Source organism: Numida meleagris, chromosome 4 (genome assembly GCF_002078875.1).
Source record: "Numida meleagris isolate 19003 breed g44 Domestic line chromosome 4, NumMel1.0, whole genome shotgun sequence".
Taxonomy (NCBI): domain Eukaryota; kingdom Metazoa; phylum Chordata; class Aves; order Galliformes; family Numididae; genus Numida; species Numida meleagris.
Genome location: NC_034412.1, coordinates 92,110,310 through 92,129,612, shown reverse-complemented (window position 1 = coordinate 92,129,612; position 19,303 = coordinate 92,110,310).

Below are 19,303 nucleotides of genomic sequence, written 5' to 3'. Positions count from 1 at the left end.
AAATCTAGCATTTATGACTATCTCCCTGTATTTGCCTATGTGTCTGGCACAGTGATACTTGCATTCCCATAAGAACATGGGATGTGCAGCTAGGAGGTATCACTTGGAAGCATACTGTGATCCTCTGTGTTTCAGAAAGCAGCAACACGCAGTCACCCTATGTCCACCCCACATCTTCATTACTTTAGTGAGAGCCATCTGACCCAAAAGTGTGTTTTTCAGTCTAACCGGAAAGCTGTTCCAGGCAAGAGTCTCTCAGAGAGTTGTCTTCCTTCTCTAATTTCTTGCCTAAATTTATTCCTGGCCTCTTCATACCCATTTGTTCCTGTGCCAACATTGTCTTTCAGCTTCAATAGCTCTACTGCCTTCCTGGTGCTTGCCCCTGATGTATTTACAGACCGAAAACGTATCCTCTTGAGCTTTTATTCTGTGGTCTAAATGAGCTTTTTCAGGAGATGAATACCCTTGGAGCAGAGATGTGTAGATGCATCTCAGCCGAACAGTGTCTGGTGCCCATGGCAGTCCCAGAGCACAGGGCAACCTGAGCAGCCCAAGTTCCTGCTGGGACTTCCTAGGTGCCACACAAGCATGATGACACCTAAGAGATCCGGTCTCTGTGACATTAAGTGTGATGCAGTCATGCTGCCTTTGTGCTACATCCAAAAGGAAGCCAAAAAATTGCTTGGAGTTTCCAGGAGCTTCTCTGGCAATGCCAGCTATCAATTCCTGCATTGCTCATTGTTCACCTCTGTCTCTGACCCAGCTGCTCATGTTGCAGAATTTACAAGAGTTGACAGTTTTCCACGGGAAGGAAATATAGCTGCATTTTAGCTTACATTTATATGGTTCTTCTACTCCACCTATGCTTAGGGCTTCAGATTTGTCATCACTCAGCAGAAAGAAAGGAAACAATGAGTCTTTGCTTGAAAGCGATTTTTCTATTGCAGAATCTTTTGACAAAAACAAAAGTCTTTTCAGGTCTGTCAGACAGAACCGAGATGTTGCTGCTGAAAGTGGCAGCTGTGATTTGCTTTTCCTGTCCCAGTTCATTTCTGCCACCTGGTTACCCAACTCGAGGCCTCCTCTTTGGCTTCAAGCTGTTCTGGTGCATTCATGGAGATACAGTCTGGCTGCAGCCCCTGGCCCTGAGGAGAGTGAAAGCCCAGGGAGAAAAATGCAGCTCCCATAAGGCGCTGCAATGTGCGTTTTTGGTCTGATGATTTGTCTGTGGTCAAAAAAATTCTGTGATAAAAATGATATTTTCTGGGAGAAAGGTGAAACCAATATTGATGAATCTGTGTTGGACAGGACAATCCATTGTAGTTATGTGTACCTGACCCTTGCTGTCACGCTGGAAAAGGACGAGTACTGTATGCAACCATTCTGCATGTGATGTGCTGCTTTGAATCTTGTCTGTACCCTAATACAAAGGCAGCAGCTGCACGTCTCTGATTTCAGGAGATAATGGAGATTTAAGGTAAGGTGCTCACGTGCAACTCAAGGAAATACTGTAGCAAGGACCAGCTACAGAATTTGCATCCACAGCAGAGTTTTCAGTGAGGAAAGTGCTTGGAGATGACTCCCCTTCTCCTCTCTCTCTCATGACTCTCCTTTTGATAGTGCGTCCTGATATCACTGCCTGTTTCTCACCTGAATGAGAAGCCTCCAGTTCTTCCTTTGATGCCCTGACCAGGTTAGCAAGCTTCGTTCTTGCACCAGGACAAACTCCTGAAAGGTTTTAGTGTATGAAGGAAGGATAGAGACCAATGAAGACCAGAGCAGAAGAGCCAAACCCCAGTGGCATAGACGCTGCCATGGGGTAAGAGATGAGCTCCAACATGGAGTCATCAATCCAAGACTGAACTGCAACAATTTAAGCCACCATGAGCACTAGTTGACAGAAAGAAGATGATCCCATTTTGTAGTGGGACCCAGTGAGATCAGATGTTTGTCACGAGAGGACAGGGCACACGTGGCTCACTCTGGTGACCAGTAAAACTCTGGGACATGTGTTGGTGTGTGTGACCTCACGGATACGAGCTGTGAATTATGCCAGGGATACCTGGAACATGCCCACTGTGATGCTGTAACCTGGCCGTGTGGTGTCCCTGCTGTTTCACAGGGACAATCTGTTGCCATCCCTGAGCTGCAAGTGGCATTGGGTGGGGAAGTGCCGAGTGCTGCATCCTGCTGGAGCTGCATTGGGTTTACTCTCTCCTGACCTGCGTGATCAAGAGCATGCTATTGAGGCAAAAAAAAAAAAAAAAAAAAAAGAAAGAAAAGAAAAAGAAAGGAAGAAAAGGGGACTGAGGTTATAGCTTCTTGCTTGCAAGAAGGAGTGTAAAACTGTATTTGAAGGAAACACTTGGTCCTTCCCATTTCAGATTTTCAGCATGTGCAAGTATGTGCTAAAGGGAATTGACCATCTCAGTTTTGTCATCTCTCTTCTCAAAGGCAGAACTTGACGTCCTGCTTCTCTTTTCCTCTTATTTGTCTCCCCCCTGCCTCTCCTTTTCCCCTGTCCACATGACAGTCATAAAAATATAATGGGAACAAGATGAGAATAGTACTGGTTAGAGCAGCTTCCTTCTGGATGAGAACCATGCGCAGAAACCCGGGAGGTTGTGAGATGCCTTTGGAAAGCCACTGAGAGAAGGTCGCAGTGGTCACAGTGGCCATGTTTCCAAAACCTGAGCTGTGCTTCAGCCATACCAGCTGTGTACCAGGCTCTGGGCAAAGATGAGATTTTTAGCTTTAATTTTTCTTCCCTGTGGAAAAACTCTTTCGGGCAAGGCTGTGCAACCATCAGAGGGTGCTCAAGGCATCTTGAATCCTCTACACTGTTGCATAAATGCAGATTTCTGGCCATGGGGATGCTGGTCCCTCCTGGGCAGGATCTGCCGGGGATGTCCCTGTGGGCCGCAGCCCACCAGTGGCTGTTAGCTCCCAGGAGGCACAATGTGCCCATCTTGCTGATTGCAGGATTCAGTTTAATTGTTTGCAGCACGCTCCATTAAAAGAAATTGACTCAGTTTTCTCAGGAGCAACACTTCTGAATTGACTCACCTTCGAAAAACTTGGCTCACAAGCAAATTAGATGGCATGGCTTAAATAGGCTGAACCCCTATTCTACTACCGGCTCACAGGATCCTGTGTTATTTAAAGATCCTAGGTTTCCTTATATAAGAGTTCAATTGTTTCTTCAACAGAAACAAATAAAAGATCCAAAAAAGAAAAGAAAAAAAGAAAAAAAAAATCCAACCCGCCCTTTAAACAGAATATAAATTTATACATCATTGAGTTCTTAATTTTCATGGAATTTCTCTCCCCCTCACAGACAGAAGTTGTATATACAGGATTTTAGTATTTCCTCTCCGGCTCCAGCCCCAATTTGAAAGACTGTAAAAGTTTGAACCGATTCCAATAGTGCGCGGTTTGCATGGTCTCTGCTATGCTGCAGAGTCAAAACAGCCCACACAGTAACAGACATGCAGTAAATCTTGAGAGAAGTGTTTCCTTTCTTCACACACACACACACAGAGGACTGAAATTCAATTATAGTTTAAAAAAATACTGCAATTTCAAGGCAGAAGATAAAAAAGTGAGCGCTGCTCCTTGTAGTGAGGAACTCGGTGTGTTTTGAGGCAATATCAGGTTTCTCTGCTCAGGGCCGATGATAACATGGAGCATATTCTGTGGTCAGGCTCATTTGCAAAGTTGGGCTCATTATTAGCGAATAATCATAACAGTTAATTGTCTTTGGAGAGTGATTTGGAGTCCCCTCACGCTGCATTCTGCCTGCCCCATGTACTGTTTCCCAAATCTGGGGAAGAACAGAATGTAAAACCGCAGATCATCAAATTAGCCGTAATAAATACTGCGAGACCTGCGTGCGCTGTGAATACACAGAGTCCTTCATTCCCCTTTGCTTTTTCTCTCTTGTACATACTATAAACAAGGGAAGAGAACAGCGGGATGTGTGCCACATATACCCTCCCCTGAAAAGAGCTGTAGGCTGCCATGGAGGAGCTGTAGGCCACCATGAGGGAGCTGTAGGCTGCCATGAAGGAGCTGTAGCCACCATGAGGCCGCCTCTCAGCCTCCTCTGCTCTGGGCAAAACAAACCAAGGGATCTCAGCTGCTCCTCCTACATCTTCCCCTCTAGATTCTAAAATACACTGATGGCTGACAGAGGCTGAATCTGTGTGATTTTGTGACAGTCAGGGGCCCTGAGTCCTGTTTCTATCTGCACAGCCTGTGGTGGGAGTTTGCAGAAGTCACCTGTGGCCTGGTTTTACATTGGCCAGAAGATGGCTGAACCTGAGCTCTGGGCTCTGGTGAAGATGGTGGATGTTTGGTGTTTGAGGAAAATTGGCCCCAGATTTCTCCATCCCACTGTGTCCACATGTGCAAAGCACAAGGCGTTGCAAAATCAGCTTCATTTGTATGTGTGGTGCAGTTTGTAGGGAAGGATACATTAGTTCAATCTTGTCATCTCTTAATGTTGGTTTTTTTTTTTTGGTTATTCAAAGGCACCAGGTGGGTGTTATGAGCATGTTCCTTACTCCTCAGAGAGACTGTTCTGGATCACAGCTGGTGACTTACATTCTAGAGTGCCCTACTCTAGCTGAAGTGCAGCACCACAGCCTCTCACTTCAACTCCTTTTGAGTTAAAATAAGTGAGACACAGGCCTGGCTGCTAGTTGGTGCCGTGAGTCTTGCTATTAGAGATCATGTCATAAAACTTCTTTAAAAATTCTTTACTCAGAAGGTGGTGAGGCACAGCAATGGGTTGCCCAGAGAAGTTGTGGATGCCCCATCCCTGGAGATGCTCAAGGCCAGGTTGGTCTTTAAGGTCCCTTCCAACCTAAGCCTTTCTATGAGTCTACGATTCTATGATAAAACGTCACCTGGAGGATGTAATTTTTTTTCCATGCCAGAAACACAGACTTATTGTCACTAAAGAGGAGATTCTTCTAGTTGCTTTTAAGCAGAATTCGTCTAGCCTCCAAATAAGGAAACTATCAAAGGTGTCATCTCATACCCACAGAAAACTAGTGGTTTGGAGAAAGACCGCTTATCAGGATGAGAAGCTGAGCTGTGAGAAACAGATTTTTGTTTGTTTGTATGCCTCAGTTATAAAACCAAACATTTGTAAAAAATTTAGGTTTTGTTCCAGCCAAGCTTCAAATTTTTAGCTTTCTTTCAATAACCCAACAAATTAAAGAACATTCTTGTGTCAAACTGAATGTTCTTTTGGTTTAAACGAAAACATTTCATTTCAGGCCTTTGTGCAGAAACTAAAGAACCAAATAACTTTGTAGAAGCGGTAGTTGCCTTTTATCCAAACACTTATCTCTTGGGGAGCTTACCCATGGTGAAGAAGACTTAAATTCCACTTCCTCCTCCATTGGTGGAGTGTCTCGCTTCAACATCCTTCCCCTGAGACAATCAGGCCCACCATGAAGCTATACAGTAGTCATCAGAAGATATTCCTCAAATCTACCTCTTAGAGCTTTGCACACAGTGTGGTGAAACCCTAAAAATTTGTGCAAAAAAGTGAAGACCATTGTTGTTTTTCTCATAGCTGTAGATCAGGTTTCCAATTACTCATGTTTATGTATGAAAAGTCGAGTAGGGTCATTAAGAGGAGATCTTATAATAAGGTGACTCAAATGATACATTACCTGGATATGAGTACATCTTGACCAGAGCTCACAGAGTTCCCCAAAACACTATGCCTCTCCATTTCTCCATGTAATTTTGTGTCTCCTACAGGTCATCTCTTTGGTGGCACCTGAAGCCAGGTTCTTCTGTCAGCAACCTTGGAGATGGTCCCTGGCTGGCACACAAGGCAACATGTTGTTGCTGACCTCAGTACAGATTCGTTTTTGTAATGTTTAATTGTGCAGCTATGTCCCATTGCCTGGTGCTTTGGGGCAGGAAGATGGGAAATTTGAATTCAGATGGCCCCAGGAAGAGGAGGAAATTGAGGCAGGGTTCCTCACAGTCTAAGCGAATGTACTAACCATGAAACTAATAGATAAAAGAAAGGGGTGTTGATGTGTGTTGGGGAGAAGCAATCATAGCTGCATTTTTTGGTAAATTTACTCTCCACTGAAAATAAATATTCTGGCCTCCACTACTGAGAAGTCACAGTCTCCCATTCAAATCTTTGGGTTCTCTGTTCACAGAATGACCTTTAATTGTTTTGAAGACTCTGCAAATCTCTGTTTCAGGGAGAGCAGTAGCCAGCATGGAATGGCTCCTTACGTAAAGCAGAGAGACATGAATAGTTTAAGGCAGCTGCAAGGATTAATGCTTTGCAGGGCAGCTCTTTGTCTTGGGCCATGGAAAGGACTGGTATTTGGCACTCTGTTTTGTTGCATATTTTATGGTCTGGAAGAGGTCTTAAGATCTTTTGTAATGCAGTCACTCCACAATGGCTCTCTTCAGCAGCGCTTTGGAGCTCATTGGAGGGCTGAAAGAAAACATAGGCTATTTTTCTTTTTGAATGGGTGTATAGGATGAGATACTTTCCATCGAGGAATTTTTTTTCCAAGTAGAGGTATAAGATTCACTTTTAGGATATGAGATTCCAAAGGTCATGAGACCTGGTGTGGAGTTGTGAGTTTTAGCTAGAAGGTGCATGGTTTTGGCTTGATTTCTGCTTTTAGAATAGTAACATGATGATGTAGTGAGCCATAGGCATACGGCACTGGGGTCTGAGACCATGACCGATGCTCAGTGGTGTCAGACATGGGGATATGAAGAGTGTACTCAGTAGACACAAGGTCAAGTTGTTCAGTGGTAGGATCTCTCACTCATGGTAAATGAGATGACCTTGAGATTTGTAGGATGATTTGTTGTCTGGGGCCAACTGTGGAAAAAGCGTTGTATGCACTAAGCTAGTGTACTGATTGCTGCATTTTAGGCAAGCAGAAGAAATCTTGGTAATGTGTCCTTTCTGCAGAAGCCTGTTACTGCACCAGTTATTATTCTGCTGCTTTCTTGCAATTTGTGCTTTCCTACTAGCATCTACTTGCTCTTTATTTGCTTATTACAAGGGCATTTCTCTCTTCTGTGTCACCCTTTCCTTCCAAAAAAAACTGTAGCATGTCTGGCCTCTGTTCTTGAGTTGGAGGAAGAGTCAGATGCAACCTTCTTCTAGTCTGCAGGAAATCTGTAGGGATGTGTTCCTGCATTGAGGGGAACTGTGCATTGAGAGGAAATGCCCATTCTGTGAGATCATCCACTGTGGCATCTGCTAAAGGAACTAAAGGTGCCATGAGCTGTGCTCAGCTCACCCAAGTCCCATCTGACAGGAAAAGGAATTCCTGTGTAATAAAAATTAAGATAATTACCCATGAAGAAATGTTTAATTGTGGAGGGGTTTTCATACACATTAGTGGATGGGAGGTCAAAATTAGAGAACATAAGTTCAGACCCCAGGAGAAGCAACTTTGGCTGTGATTTTTTTATTTTTATGTTTAATTAACATTATGGTTTTCTTCATGGATTGCTGTTTCGTTCTGAGGTAAGTCTCCATTTACTTTTCTGGTGAAAAAATATAATTCCTTCAACCTGTGAGAGCTGTCAGTGAAGGGAATATCATATTGTTATTTCCACCTCTTTCATACCTATTGAGGAAGGTATTCCACATACACTGAGAAAGAGAACAGCTTTTTCCTCTTTCATCCAAAATACAAAGCTTAATATCTCAACTTGCCCCATCTGACCCATTAATCAGGAGAGCAACTTCTAGGTGCTACCAGATCTACTCTTCTCTGAATGGGAAGGTACTAAAAAGATGGAGTTTGAAGGAGTTGCCTGTGGAGAGCTATCTAGTCCCCACCTTTTTCTGTTCTGATCCTGTCTGAAAAAAAAAATTAAGGCAAGAGGTTATAAAAATAAAGTGTGATTTTATTTTTAAAGAAAATTTAAAGAGAGAAAAAGATATGAGGAGTGAGAACCATTATGTATGCAAGGTTTGGGGGTGTTTGTGGCTGGGGTAAGTGCAGTTGGATGGAAGATGAAGATAAAGATATACAGAAGACTCAGTTTTGCTCTTACTCTTCCACTTCTCTACAAATATTTGTAAGCTCAGGACTATTGGGATTGGATTCATATTGGAGTTGGCTAGGAGAGTTAGTGGGAGACAGATTAAGGGGGAAAAGAAAGTATGGGAAGATGTCTGAAGAGAGATGGTCTTTTTGGTGTTGGCCATAGTCTTGGAAGTCCTGGGCTCTGTCTCAGAGTCAGCTATATGGCAGATATGGGGAATTTTAAGGTGTAAAGTTTTCAGTACATATGCTCACTTAGCAGCTCTAAAAGGCTCGGAGCACACTGGCAGCTCCAACTCTAAACCCAGCACTGTGGTCCTTTGTGAGTGCGCATACATCTCCACAGACTTCCATTGGAGTGCTGGTCACATCATTTCCTCGCCGTGGTTTTGGGGAGCTAGAAATCAGAATAAGCAAACTCTTTGACTTAATCCTTTGAGAAATATGGAGTTTAATCTATCAGTTTGAGTTATTGCATGAAATACATTAAGTTTCCATTAGGTAAACAATTCCTGTCTTTCCACCAAAGGCATCTACGAAGGACATAAAATACAATGCAAGCAAGCGTCAGGATTTTTATTCCAAAACTGTCATTGCTGGAAAGGAATCTGAGTTCTAGTTATTTTTTCTGTTTGTTCATTTCTTTGTTTTGCTTTCCCTCCCTCATATGTTGCCAGGTTTTTAGGTTCTGGTTCAAGTCTATCCCCACCAATGCTGACTGCCCTTTGTGCTGGCCATTACAAGAGTGCAGGGAGGGCTGCACCCACAGGCACCTTCAAGCTCAAGCAGGGCAAGTTTCCATCATTTTGATTACAATGTTCTCAATTATTTTGTGGCTTATAAAGACCGGAACAGAGACTTGATCCCCTGTTTGTGTCTGCAAGAGAGGGGCACCTCATGCCTGGGATCTGCGCAGGATTAGCAGAAGCCCAAAGCTGAGCTTCCAGGCAACACATTGCTGACAAACGTGGTTCCCAAACACTCGGACTCATTCAGATTTTGATCCCTGCTTATTTTATGCAGCAGTTTGAGGGGCATTCGAAACAATAGGCTTCCTCACTCTGGTTTTCAACAGAGACCCTGTGTCAGTTTGGTAAGGAGGGCTGGGAAGACCTTGGGCTGATGTGCAGTCTTACAGTGACTGCATATCAGCTTATCTGCTTTTGCTGCACCATCCAGAAAGTGTTTTTTCCTCTTTGCCTTCTGCTTACTATTGTCTCTGCCCATTTGTCCTTGATTTTATCAACTGAGAATGTGGCTATGTGTTGTCTACAAAGGATTTTTGAATGAGTGCCTTTTGGCCAGCTGGTTCTCTTGGCATTTTGGTGCAGACTGGTGAGAAGAAAGGAGAAGGAACTGGATTCAGAACTCCAGAAAATGAAGCCACCTCATTTTTCAACCCCTTTGATTAACTCACTGGTTTATTTGCTTGTAACAATGACAAATGACGCCACCAGCTGATGCTATCACATTTGGCAGAGTCAGCTTGGTTTGAACTCAGCAATTAAAGCACTACATGAGACAGATTTATAGAAATGTTTCACAAACTGTTGGAGAAAAAAAAGTCTTTGTTAGATGCAAGCTAAGTAGGAATCTTTAAGGTTCTTAACAGCAAAAACAAATAGCTCGTTTGTGCCCTATCTTTATTCAGAGCTCCTAATAGCCACTAATACTACTTACTATTATGATCACAGGACGTCTGTAATTTATTCTCATTGTGTTTTTATCTGTTTTACTGTCAGCCTAATCCTGTTCTTATTTCCACCAGTGTGAATTGGGAGCACTTCCACAGAAATTAACCACGCTGGCTTTACACTAGCACAGGCTCCAGAGAGGCTTAAAATGCTTCGGGCAGGCAGCTGTAGGCAGGCAGTTACTTGCTGGAAGAGAAATCTCACCTTTCACTTAAAATCTGCTTCTTGTCTTCATGGCTCTGAATGCAGGCGGCTCAAACCAAGAAGGCAAATGAGAACTCCAAATATATTTTTCCCTTGTTGTTCTTATTACTTCAGAGGTGGTTGTGAAAGTGTCTCATAATTTTTTAGTTTTTGAGGCCAGATATTACTGAATGGCAGGTAAGTGACTCCAGGTCATATTCATTAATACCAACAACGGTTTTGTGCACAGAGATGTTCTGCCCATGGGATAGACCCAAACCTATTCCCTCCCTGAATCACACATCTGATGTGTTTTACAGCCAGCAGAGGTGCAGATACCTCCAACTGCCCTAAACTACTTCAGGGGAGGTTCAGGTTGGATATTAGGAAAAATTTCTTTTCAGTGTGATGAGGTATTAGAATAGGCTGCCCATGGAGGTGGTGGAGTCACTGTTCCTGGAGGTTTTCAAGAAAAGAGTTGATGTTGCACTGAATGACATGGTCTAGAGTGGACACAGGCATGGGTTGACTGTTGGACTAGATGTTCTTATTGGTCTTTCCAACCTTAATGATCCTATGATTCTATGAAATACTGCATTAGAAGGCATAAGTCCCACCTATTATCTGAAAGTCCGTCTTAATTCCTACCATGGGTATAGCAAGTGTGGTCAAACTTCCTGACCCCACAGACTCCATACCCAAATGCTCATGCCCCTGTAAGCTGCAGGACATAACCTATGCTTAGTGAGATGGGAGAGAAGTTCCAGGAAAGGCTTCTGGGATGACTCACCAGGAGGGAAGAAGGTTCCATAGCACACAGCAGGTTGAATACAAGAACAGCATTTTCTTGCCTACCGTAGTGGAAATGCTAAGTCATGGCTTGAAACAGTGTTTGAGCACCTGGTGGGAAGGCAGGGCCAATTCAGGGGAGAGCTCAGGTGCATGCAGTGCACCTCAGTGACCAGAAGCGGTGGAGCCAGGATCCACCCCTTCCCAAACCTCATTTAAGGGTTGGCAGTGGAGGTGAGGGTATCTCACTAGAGATCCCTGCTTACTGGAGGCCTTCCAAAGGCAAGCAGTTTTTCTTCCTTTGTTTATGCATTTACAGCTGCTGCATTTGGACTTGTTCTCATTTGCTGCAGCCCAGGATTGTGCTGCTCTGCTAATATTGCTGTACTTTCTGTCATGTTATGGCATTACACCTGTCTCAGAATAGGAGGTTGTCATGTATGGACACATTGTGCTGAGAGGTGAAAGCAGGGACGTTTTCTTTGCCTCCTGGAGTGCTGGATGCTGCCTGTGCTGGAGAAGGATGAGTTGGTCACAACTGGGTCCTTCGAGTGTGGAGATGCTGATAAACCTAGAAGGCTCATTGCTGTCCTTGCCATAAAGCATAAACTCGCATTACATGCAAAGCCTAAACTCATATCTTACATGCAATGCCAGAAAAGTGAGTAGCTATGTTGTACATCCAACCTGTGCAACACAGTGCTCTCATCCAATCCTCCCCTTCCGTGGTGCTGATAGTAATTCATTCAGCACATCTGCTAATCCTCCTTGTCTCTCTTCATTGCCCATGGCTTTTGTTCAAATGTTAATTCTGTGTGTGCTACCTCATATATGGAGATGAAGATAGATTGCAGTGTCAGGCTGGATTTAAATTCATTTTGCTGTTAAAAAATTTGTAATTATATTGAAAGGTTGTATGAAGTCCAAGACCTCTCTGGGCTACTGTGGTTAATTAACTGCTACAGATATTGCACATTCAGTCAAATCATTCTCACTGCATTAAATTAAGTTATTAAATGTTTGAAATTGTTGAGATATTAGCAATGCTTGATCACTGGAAGGTCACGCACTTCGTTATTCATCTAGGCCAAGTGCTGTGTGTTGGGCAATTTAAGTGCAAATGGATTTGTAGGTTGAAGAGCCCCCTGGGAAGGCATTTACTAATGGTTGGCATATTCGAGGATGTAGTTAGAGGCTGAGACCTTCATGGAAGCGATGACTTCCTCATGCGGTGAGGTCTATCTCTCTGCTTGAAAGCTCCATCAGGCAAACAGCTTGTTTGTAGCAAAGGAGAAGATTGCTTTAAATAAATTTGGATGTGAGCAAAGAGATAATGTTGGCTGATAATTAAGGCACTGGAACAGGCTGCACAGGAAAGTGGTGGTGTCACCGTCCCTGGAGGTGTTCAAGGGATGTGAAGATGTGGCACTGATGCACATGGTTTAGTGGGCAAGGTGGGGATGGATTGATGGTTGGACCAGATAATCTTAGAGTTCTGTTCCAGCCTTAAGGATTCTATGGTATGAAATTGGACAGAAACAACTACATAGAGATGGAAATAAGTACTTTTATTACTATGTTGGAAAATGCTATCTTTCCTCCTTGTCCTTTGCCAAGCCTCTCACACCATCCTTTGTGCCAGGAGGTCTAGGTGAGTCCCATCTGCAGTTCTGGCCATTCCCAAATGCTGGATATGCAGCTTATGGATCTGTTTCATGCTATGATGTGCTGGGATATATGCATTCAAGACAACTGCACAGGTCAGCTCGACCTGGTGGTGAACGAGGTTGGAGATGACACTGTGCTGATGCTGGTATACTACTTGGTTGTGACCACCCCATGAAGTCTCTCCCCTTTCCCTTAACCTGAATTTTTCTTGCTACACTACTAGATAATCCCAGTTCCTCTACCACAGGTGCTGGCAGCCTAGTTTATCTCTCTCTTCTGTTTGTCTTCCTGCTCCTTCCTGTGTCCCACCCATCCCTTCTGGCAGAATGCAAATAACCATTTTGTGTGTACTCAAAGAGCCTTGTGACCATCAACAGGTAAGATATCTCCTGAAAGAGCATCTGTTGGCTCAGAAGCAGAAGAAAGCTGCTGAACTGTGAGCCAGGCTCTGCCCAGTTTGCTGGAAGCAATCGTAGGATGATCTGAGACAACTGATGAGGCAGCGAACACAGCCACCATCCTTTTGTACATGACGGAACTGAGGCAGGAGGTTACACAATAGAATAGACAGCAGAAATCTGCTTTCAGGGAACGAACTCAAACTTTTCCATTGTTCGCGCTCCAGCTAATTGCTTTGTTGGGGGTGTTAAAGACAACCCCAGACCCTCTCTGCAGGAAGGATGCTGCAGCACAGGGTCCAGTCTTAAAGGCAGCACAGCAGAGCATCCATCTTCCCTTCTTAGCAGACCCCACCTGCCACCTCTGGGCTGTGATGCATGGAAGATGGCAGTGAATATTCAATTATCCACTAAAACTGCAGTAAGCCTTATTCTTCCCCTGATTCTTATTCCATGTGCTCCCCAGAAATCAATATTTCTATCTGATCTCTGCAGGAATGTGACGTGCTTGTCCTAATTGATCTTTTGGAAAAATACAGAGAGGAAGATGTTATTGTTTCTCTCTCCGCTGGATGTGTGCTATCATCTCCCAGACCCACAGCCTGCAGCTGGTTTTCTTTGTCAAATGATTTTGGCTTAGCTGCCATGATAATTACACAGCTGGGCAGTGGGAAATCCCGCCCAGTAGCTGACGCCTGGCTAATCGCCACTGGTTGTGTTCGGAGACTCGAGGACCTGCTGTAATAACACCACCACTTAATTAGTCCTTTCCTGAGTAACTGCTTTGGAAAGCAGAGGAATTGCTGCTTCCTAGATCCTCTTAACTATGTGAGTACAAGATGGATGAAAACAGTCCCAGTAAAAATCTATGAAGGGAATTTATGCAGCTGGCTGTCAAACCTAAGCCCTACCTCAGTTTCCCTTCTAGAGTTTGTAAAGACAATCTAAATGCCTGCTCCTGGGGCATGGTTTATCATAAGGGCACTGCAGTTCAAATGTAGATTAAAGCTATATGAATTTCTCCTCCTCTCCCAGCACTGCCTGGCAATTCACCCACCTCTCTGCTGATGGGGCTTTTGTCACGAGCAGCCCCAGCTTGCTTTCCATACTTACTGCTCTGCCTCTAAGACTATTTTGTGCTGGCATTTTCTCTTGTTTCTAGATGTGAAGAGTTCAGCTGTACAACTTAGCACTGCAGCGAATGGCAGTGCCTGTGTTTTCAGCTTACTTCCCTTGGGAGATTTTTGCAGAGATTTAAACTAATGTGTTGCCCCTTCTTTAACTTGAGCTTTGAGCACAGCACTGTGAACCACACCTCAGCTGCCAGGCTGCATCTCACCTTGGCAAGGCTTCAATAAGTTTTACTGAGAAAAGATAAATAGTGTGAGGTCCAAATGCCTGTCCTAAAAAGAAAAATCTCACCTGCTGCTCTTCCTCGCTGACCATCCAGCCCTCTTAATCCTTCTCCTAAGCTGCCTTATGAAAGCTCATTGGTCCTTTAGACCCTCCTCTTGTCCCTAGTCTGTTCCCAACCCCTGACAGGCGCTGTCTTCCTCATAGAATGATAAAATCAGTAAGATTGGAAAAGACCTCTGAGATCACCTAGTCCAACCACCAGCCCATGCCCACTAACCATGTCCCTCAGTGCCATACCTCCATGTTTCTTGAACACCTCCAGAGACTGTGATGCCACCACCTCCCTGGGCAGCCTGTTCCAATGGTTGACGACTCTTTCAGAGAATAAGATTTTCCTAATATCTAGCTATCCTGAACACCTGCAGCCTGTGGCTATCCAACACCACCACCCTTTCCACATTTGTCCCTCTGCTCATGCATTGCCTCTTCTCTTGAAGGAAAGACCCACGCATTTTTGCACTTTTTGCAGCATGAAAACCCCACCAGTTCTTTATTCCTCCCCTGTTCCAACCTGCCTGAATCTACCTCTTCCTGCTGGCAGTTCTCACCTTCTCTGATCCCTCCAAATGCCTTGCCCAATGTCCACCAGGCCAGCATTGCCCAATGTCCACCAGGTCACAATGCCAGCTGTGTGGCAGCTCCATTTTTTCCCTAGAATTAAGGCTCCTCCCCTTTCCTTTTCCTCCTAGCATGCTCTCACTTGCTATTGATGTGCATGGTTGTCCTCTCCTTGTTGGTCTTGGTTTTTCTGACCTTCTCCATAGTAATCCTGGCTCACTCAGGGACAGAGAATACCTAGATCAGTGTCCCAACCAAAGAAAACATCCCGACAGACCTTGAAAGAAAGAAAAGAGGATATTTCCAGGAAAGAAAATAAAACAGCTGTAAGATGGCTCCACTTTGTTATAAAGACTCCAAGATATCTTAGTTTTAACTGGTCAAAGAATTGCCATTTTAGTGGAGGATTGGTTGGAGAAGGGAAATTCAAAACCTGGTCCAAATTCACATATGCCCAGAGCTTCAGGAAGCTGAGATTTGTTATTGTAGTTTGGATCCGCCTCATAAAAACGTAGTCCACGTTCTGGCACTCAGACTCCAGACCAAATTTCCCTCACATTCATGCGGTTTCTGGTTTCAGCTTTGGGTCAACGTTATCCCTGGGAACGAGGTGCAAGCACCATCCCAGTGTTGGCTCCATCTCTGTATTTGGTGCTTGGGGTAGAGAAGTCTGAAAGTCGTTCATTTCATTTTTAGTTGCTAGTATGGTGTTTGCGTCAGAACTCTGTTGTAGTTATTTTTTTTTCTTCTTTATTTACATGCAATATTCACATTTTACAAGAAAATATTGAATATTAGTACAGTCAGTATCAGCCACAGGCTTTGTGGGGCATATTTGAGACTCAGGGCCAGCAGCTCGAATGAAACTGTGGGCAAATGATGTTTGGGTATTTTGGATAACACTTTAATCTCCCAGAACCACAGCATTAAATGTGGGCTGTGTGGTCCAAACAAGATCTGCTGAATCTAGACTCCGGATATTTTTTATCTCTTGCTGTGTAGCCTAATATCCACAGAGATAGCTGCTACTGGTACTTCATAGGAAAAACAGAAGCCACAACCACCTGAGACCTATCTGTCCCCAGGAGGGCCATGAATGTTGGCCATGGGGTCCTATGGGTGAGAAAAGCCATCTGGGGAGAAAAGATAAAAGTGTGGGTGTGATGATTTCTCCAAGGGATGTGCTTACAGAGCTGGATGAAATTGTTCAGTCAAAACATTCTTTCTGCCGAAAATGCCTTTTTTTTCCTTATATCAGAAATTTTCTGTGGGAAATGTCCAATTTCAACAACAATTTTGGGGCTTTCATTGAGAAAGAAAAGGCTTGAAAAATGTGCAGTTTTTGGCAATGGAAAGCTAAGGAGTTTGGCAAAATCCCAAAACAAAACCAAAAACCAGAAACCCCAAATCGTTTTGGTTTGTGGCCAAAAAGTTTCCAGTTTTTGATTGCCAGAAACCAAACATTTTTCAGTTTTTGCTTTTTCAATGAAAACCTCCAAACTTCTGCAGAAAAAAAAAAAGGCTTTACGATAAGTTTTGTTGTCACCAATATTCTCTCATAGGAACAGAAACAATTTCTGACTTTACCCTTCTCCTCATGGATGGTGAGCATGAGCGTGGGATTAGGATGGGCTGTTTGTGAGCTCCCTTTGTGTGTCATCCTGAGCTACAGCATCTTTTTTCTGGCTGAGCTCCTCCAGCGCTGGCTGCCTGCCTGTTGTGGGCCATTTCTGGGCAGGTTTGAGCATCCCCTGTAAAATAATTCGGACCTTCAGCTTCCAGAGATGTCGACAGCATCCTGAGGATGGTAAACACGTTGTGGGATAGCTGGGCATTGCACAGAATCTGTCCCTCAGTAAAGCTACCTTTGTGTTGGCAAGGGCATTGGGATTACACAACACCTCTTGGCTTCTTAATTGTGATTTTCCAGCCTTCCTTCCCACCCACTGTGCCTGGGATTACACCTGTCTTAGTGTACATGTTCTGCACTGCTGTGTTCCAGTTTGGATGCTCTCCCTTAAAAACAATTACTTCATGCGTTGGGTCTAGTTAACACTCCTTCGCAGCGCTCAAGCTCACTGACCCTGCAGATGCTGAGCGTTAGCAGTTGAGCTCTAGTTGCTGTATGTAACTCTCATTACCTCAGCGTAGACAAGACCTGTTTACACCTTTAGAGCTTTAAAATCTTTGAAGCGAATCAGCTGTGGGAGGTTTGATAGCAATTCTTTTTTTTTCCTTCCCAGTGATGCTGAGTGCCAGTATGTGCCAATAACTTCATTGGAGCTATGGGAGATGAATGCCACTGGAAGCTCAGCCAACTTTTTGCCCTCTGCTGCCCCACTGAAGTCATCGCCACATATACAGCCAGGTCTTTGTGGATTTTCTTCTTTGTTTCAGATGCGAAGGTGACCAGCTGTTGGTTGAGTACTGCAGAGACCTTTGGAGAACCATACGTGTTCAGCTGGGGATGAAGGGCTAAATTCAGACCATTTGTGCTCTTGGCATGATACTCACTCTCATCAGTGCTGTGTTTGCTTTATAAGTCTGACTAGCTGGCATGTCTCCGTCGTTGGCTAATGAGGATTAATTCTGATTCTCTTCAAGCTTCAGGGAAACAGATTTTGGAGGGGCTTTCATCACAGGGGGAATTAAAGAAGCTAGCAAAGTATCTTAACCCAAACCGCACCCCCGATGGTTTTCAGTCAGAAAGGAGGACAGATGAGATTAACCTCAAAACCCCTCTGCTTCCTTGTGGGGACTATAAACCCCAGTGCCAAGTGAGAGAAGAATGCAGGAAAAGAATCATTTTAATGTGGGCATGTAAGGAACTGGACCACCAAGTCCATTCCACATTGGCCACTGAGCAGTCATCAGAGGGTGTTGACTTTTGACCACTACTGTTTTTGTTAACAAGGAAAATAAAACCATATGTTGCCTAAGTAGATGCACAAAACTTTTCTCCAAATCCCTACAGACAAACTGTCAGCAGCAAAAGTATTTACTTTGGTAATGCAGCTGGGCTTAATCCCAGCCCCATTGTGTTTGTGCATGCCTTTTCACCACTGAGCTCAATAACATGCTGCTTGCGAAGAGGGTGAATGAATGCATGCAGTATGATTTCTGTTATTAGGCCTATCGGTTACATCCCGAGACAAAAGGCTGGAATCAACAATGGTAGCAATACATAGGCACTGCTCATGCTTTGAGTTAGGCTAAGTGGAAATCTTAGTCATCAGTCACATCAACTAGCCATCAGCTTGAGGTAGGCCAGCGGGACTTGGCCCGGTGGTGCAGATCCTCAGCTGGCTTAGATCAGCGTAAAGCCAGTGTAGTCCAAGGAGCCCCAGCTGAGGATTCTGGCGCCTACTGTCTATTTGTGAGCTTAGTGGTTGCTGAATACTTAATTTGCTGGGCTGCAAGCTGCCACGGCTGAGCAGCTGGGGGTAACATAGCCTGGTGGGGTCCCCAGCTGGGACCTCTGCAGGTATAGACATCATCTGGGGTTAGGTCCAGAGTGACAGGATCACCACACGTTGCTCCTTCTCTCCCCTCCTGCTTCCCTGGTATTCCCATGTTGAATAAGTTGCTTGGGACATTGCAGGGGTTGAGGGCAAGAGCGGTAGATGGGTGGAAAGGTCTATGGGTTGGGTGTGAAATCTACCAAGTAGATTTGTAATTTGAGGTATTTCTGAGAGTGATTTGGTAATGGAAATGGTACTGAGGAATGCCCTACAGCTCTGACCTCAGGTCAGGTACTCTGTGACGGGCTCTCCATGGAAGATGTGTCCAAAAATCACTGCTTTCCATGATAAACTGACATGCAGGGAATACATTGCATGTGTTCCTGCAGTGCTTTTTCTGTTATATGCATTAAAACAGGGCTATCACTGGCTGTTTGAGGTCATCTATGGCTTGGGGGCTGGCTGATATGGGTCTGTATGCAGTGCCATGAAGTGATACCCAAACTAAAAAAATGTGTCTGTGCATTGGCTTGGCATGATTCCCTCCCAGAAAAGAAATGACTATTTATTTCAGGCTTTGCTGGGACAAGCAAATCTTTCTATGATAACAAGCTCCTTTTCCTGGTTATAGCAAGACAAAGAAGATTGATCCACCCCATTGGTAATGGTGAGATGGCAGGAGAAATAAATGGGTAAGAGTTATAGAATCATAGAAACATAGAATCCTTAAGGTTGGAAAGACTGCTAGGATCATCTTGTCCAACCATCAACCCATCCCCATCATGCCCACTAAACCATGTTCTTCAGTGCCACATCTCCATGCTTCTTGAACATCTCCGGGGACAGTGATTCCACCACCTCAGCCTGGGCAGCCTGTTCCAATGCCTGACCATTCCTTCTGGGAAGAAATTCCTCCTAACAAATATCCAACCTCATGTGGAAGGCAAGGAAAGATCTGGAAGAATTGGGATGAATGGAAGCTTTCTGTGCAAGGCTTGGAGCTGCGTAGTTGTGATCTCTCTGTAATTTGTGGGAATGAGGCAGGAATGGTCATAACGTTTGGTACCTAATCT